This window comes from Myotis brandtii, unplaced genomic scaffold (genome assembly GCF_000412655.1).
Source record: "Myotis brandtii unplaced genomic scaffold, ASM41265v1 scaffold423, whole genome shotgun sequence".
NCBI lineage: Eukaryota > Metazoa > Chordata > Mammalia > Chiroptera > Vespertilionidae > Myotis > Myotis brandtii.
Window position 1 is genome coordinate 1,177,216 of NW_005366214.1, and position 4,832 is coordinate 1,182,047.

General features: G+C 43.3%; 1 long non-coding RNA gene across 1 annotated transcript in view; it reads left to right on the top strand.

Annotated features, from left to right (window-relative positions):
• LOC106727444 overlaps nt 1–2,665 on the top strand; it is a 2,959-nt gene extending 294 nt beyond the window's left edge. The window contains exons 2-3 of the long non-coding RNA XR_001363634.1: nt 759–880; nt 2,116–2,665. This is a non-coding gene — a long non-coding RNA (uncharacterized LOC106727444). The remainder of the gene's footprint in view (nt 1–758; nt 881–2,115) is intronic.
• The last annotated feature ends 2,167 nt before the right edge of the window (nt 2,666–4,832 follow it).

Genomic DNA, 4,832 nt, shown 5'->3' on the forward strand with positions numbered 1-4,832 from the left:
GAAAGAGCAGATCTTCAAATTAGCTACCAGACCTTAATCACGTCATTTACCTTTGTGGAGCCTTTGTAAAATGAGGAGTTTGGAGTGGTTCTCAACCTTCCTAATGCCGCGACCCTTTAATACAGTTCCTCATGTTGTGGTGACCGCCAACCATAAAATTATTTTTGTTGCTACTTCATAACTGTAATTTTGCTACTGTTATGAATCGTAATGCAAATATCTGATATGCAGGATGTTTTTAGGCGACCCCTGTGAAAGGGTCGTTTGACCCAAAAAGGGGTCGCGACCCACAGGTTGAGAACCGCTGGAGATGGTTTTAAAAATCTGGATCAGTCATTCTGAGAGCGTGGTCCAGACTTCAGGGTCACCTGGAGGGAAGGGGTGGCGCTTGTTAACAATGTAGATCAGTGGTTCTCAACCTTGGCTGCACATTAGAATCACCTGGGAATCTTTTTGAAATCCTGATTTCTGGGCCTCATCCTCTGGAAATTCTGTTTCTTTGTTATGGGGCGGGGCCACAACATTAGTAACAAAGAAACAGAATTTCCGGAGAATGAGGCCCGGAAATCAGGATTTTAAAAAGATTCCCAGGTGATTCTAATGTGCAGCCAAGGTTGAGAACCACTGATGTAGATTATTGGGTCACTGCCTCCCACTGGACGCTGGGGAGTGAGAAGAGCCTCAATCTTAGGAAATGATATACAAATTCCAGATCTCAACTTCAGTGGAAACTGAATCCTTGGGAATGTGTCCTGCAGGTGCCAGTTTGATTTTCCAGCAAATCACTCACTGCCTTTGGACTCAGGATGGCAGCACCGACCCCCACGAACCTGTTGTGCTGTCACAGTATTACCAAGGCAGGCGAGGTCCTAAATGAAAGGTATTGCATCACCTCACTACTGTTACATAAAGAAGCAGTGACTTCGAAATATTTCTCACTTGAGTTTGTATCACAGTCAGATTCTTACAAGTCCAAATTCAGGTATGTGGTATGGGTACAGAATCTTGCTTGAATTACCTAATTAAATTTGTTGCTTAGGACTCAAACTAAATGGTTAGGAGACAAGAGCTTTGATAATGAATTCAGTTAATATACATTAATGGGAAAAATACTTGTAAATTCTACCCACAATTTAGGACAATTATTTCAAAAACGTGTCCTCTGTGGGTAAACACAGAGGATGATTCAGGTAAATTATTTTAAATGCAGATTTTATTGATCAATAGCTCGATTTTTATCAAAACAGCACACTCCCAGTCTACATGTCATCCTTTGTATATTCTAAGATAATCGCTCTGATAATATCACTTTTCTTGACCTACCTACATCTGCATTATTTATTATTAATGGCCTGGGTCACCGCAAAGATATAAAGCAAGAAGATCCTTCTGGTCCTGGGATGTCTTTTCATAGAAAAGACCACTTTGCCTGAGGTAATACATGCAAATAAAAGACCCAGTTTTGAGGTGAAATTGGGCTCCAGTTGGAGCTGTCTACAAAGCTTTGTCTGCTATTTCCCTTCTCTGTTCTATTCATTCTGTTCATTTCCATTTTACATCAGTTGCTTTCTTTACAATAAATATTGCAAAATCATCATGGCAACACTCTCTGGAGAAAACGTTAGTAATCTCTTAATTATTGGTCCCTTCTGGGTATCTATATTACAAATCCTCAAAGTGAAAGGACTATTGCTCCATTTTGTATCTAGTGCACTTAAGAGAATCCAGAATAAACTGTCTCAAAATGTTTTCAGATGTCCCCATGCGGGGTCTCCTAGGCATACTAGTTTGAATATTAAATTAACACCTGCTTTTAAATCAGTAAATTAGACTAATGGCTGTAGTACTGAAACAGATCCTCCACACTTTGAAATGAAAATAAAATGTAATGCTAAGCCAAACAAAGACACACCTGGTTCTTTTGAAACACAACACGGAGCATGTGAATGGATGGCTCATGTGCTTACACATCTGACTGGCAGAGTAAAGGTTGCCATGAACCCAGCCGTGCCCACATGCTCCCGTGCACCAAAACACAGACATAGTACAATAATACAGTATGATGTCATGCTCTGCCTCTTTGCTATTATTTACATCAGGCGTCTGTCTTTACAGCAAAAGATCGACAGCCTACCTGAGAGACTTTGCCAGATCCAGTTGTGGTAAACACAAATTTTGCAAACTGATAACACTGAAAGCACATCTGGGACTTGGTACACAAGCATGCTGTGGCCTATGTGACGACTACTGAAGCATGAATACATACTGCCAAGTTGTACCGGGCAGGACAAAAAATGTGATCTGAGGCATTCAAGCGCGTTGGACACCCTCGTGCCATGAAAGGAACTAAATCCATCCCTCTTCAAGTCAGGCAGCAACTCCTCTGTCACAGCACAGGATGTCTCTGAACTGGAGTTGTTGGTTACATTTCTGCATCTGCACTAGAGAGTGAGCTCCTAGTCTTTGTCTCTGGAGAGCCTAAAGAAGAAAGGCAATGGATTTTATCCTGGGAGCAAATTCTACTCTTGTGCTTGGATGCCATGGTGAGAAGGGTTGTGGGGTCGCATCAAGGTTTGGCAAGAAAGAATACAAGATGATTAATAATTGAGTCTCCTTGTATGCACATATGCATAACCCATGGACACTGACAATAGGATGCTGAAGGCCTGGGGGAGGGCGGGGCAGGCCAGAGCGGGTTAATGGGGGGGAAAAAGAGGCATGTGTAATACTTTCAATAATAAAGAATTATTTAAAAAAATTTTTAATACATAAATAAATATACTGAAGCCAATTGGAAGAGTTTTCAACTGGCAAAATCTAGGACAATTTGAACATCAAATTAATTAATTATAGTAACTGATTTAAGTAAGCCATTTAATTAAAGAGAAAATTATGAATTCATACTGATATCAAGCTATTATTCTATCAATAAAATTTGATGATGAATAAAAATAATAATAATTGAGTCTCTGCCATGGGCACATGGGGGGGTATTAATATTACTATCATGTACTTATCAACCCTGTTGGTAATAGGAGACAATAATATTAAATGATTGGCTGGATGAATAAGTGAAGGTAAGAACAACACAAAGTATCTTTACCCACAGAGGCAGATATAATATTAATTTGAAAAAGGGTGAGACCAACCTTACTACTTGCCTCTATTTCATTAACAATGTTATTGTTAAGGCAAAAGGAGATTGGCTTAAAGCTAAACACTCCTTGTTAGGATGCTAACTCTAAGTACCTCAAGGAACAAACTTTTGCTACAATATTGTTTTTACCACATTAGGAGCACTTGTATAAGCCAGGGATGAAAATAGCTGGCCAGGAAAACAGCAGCTCTGTTCCTTTGTCCAAGAGTCCAATCACACCCTGTAAAGGCCTGAGCTCCTTATCTCATTCTGGTCTTGTTTCCTGCCAAACCTGAAAACTAACACAAATAAATGGCTAATTGCTCCCTTGACCAATGTGATCTTTCTGACCATTGTCCTGATTCAAGTAGAAAGTTGTGTCCAACAACATGCAATTTGTGCACTGCCAATATATGCAGTAGATTGTCTCCTAAAATACTGAACCAACAGGACAAGTTTCTGCCAATTGAATCAGAGTCCCACATTCTAGAGTTTGAAGAAAAGTTAAAACAAAAGTCATGATTCAATGTCAAGTGGTAAGCATGGAGCCTGGTGGACAATAAGGACTCAACAAATGACAGTCGAAGGCGTTGGTGGGATAGTGGTGAGCATAGCTGCCTTCCAAATGACAGTCATTATTGCAATTATTTTCAAAAGCACTTTTTTTGAAATGGTGAATTAAAGTATTGGAGTCTTAAAAATTCTGTAACTCACCTCATTTTACACAGGAGAAGATTGAAATCTTAGGGCAAAACATCCAGTATACCCAATGGCATAAAACTAGTGGTGGGGAGATAGAGAGAGAGAGAGAGAGAGAGAGAGAGAGAGAGAGACTAGGTCCTCAGTCCTGAGGTATTTTTTATCTCCTCTCTAAAGGGGCGGATCTTTAAAAAAAAGAGAGAAAAAAATATATATACACACACATACAATATACTAGAGGCCCGGTGCATGAAATTCATGCACTGGGGGTGGTGGTGTTCCCTCAGCCCAACCTGCACCCTCTCCAATCTGGAACCCCTTGGGGGATGTCCGACTGCTGGTTTAGGCCCGATCCCATAGGGCCTAAATCACAATCCAGGACTACTGGTCCTAACCGCTCGCCTGCCTGCCTGCCTGATTACCCCTAACCGCTTCTGCCTGCCAGACTGATCACCTCCTAACTGCTTTCCTGTTGGCCTGATTGATGCCTAACTGCTCCCGTGCCAGCCCAATCACCCCCAACTGCCTTCCCTTGCCAGCCTGATTGCCCCCAACTGCCCTCCCCTGTAGGCCTGATCACAACTAACTGCCCTCCCCTGCTGGCCTGGTCGCCCCCAACTGCCCTCCCCTGCTGATCTGATGGCCCTGGTCACCCCGGTGGAAACCTCACGGAGCAGCAGCCAGGACCCACCCCCCGGCGGGGCTGAGGTAACTCTGGCAGCAGGTGCACGGAGCGGCCACCGGGCTCCCGCCCCCTCGAGGGGCCGCGGGACACACACACACACTAGAAGCACAGCATGCAAAATCGTGCGAGACCCAGACCTGCCGTGTGCGAGCAGCTCACCGCTGCGAGCCCCTCCGCGCTGCACGAGCTGCGAGTCCTGCCATGCTGCGCAAGCGGCTCACAGGCCAGGGGAAGGAACCGAGAGGTGCTCCATGCACCTCCTGGTGACCAGTCATTTGGTCGTTACAGCATTACGGCATTACAGCCACTGGC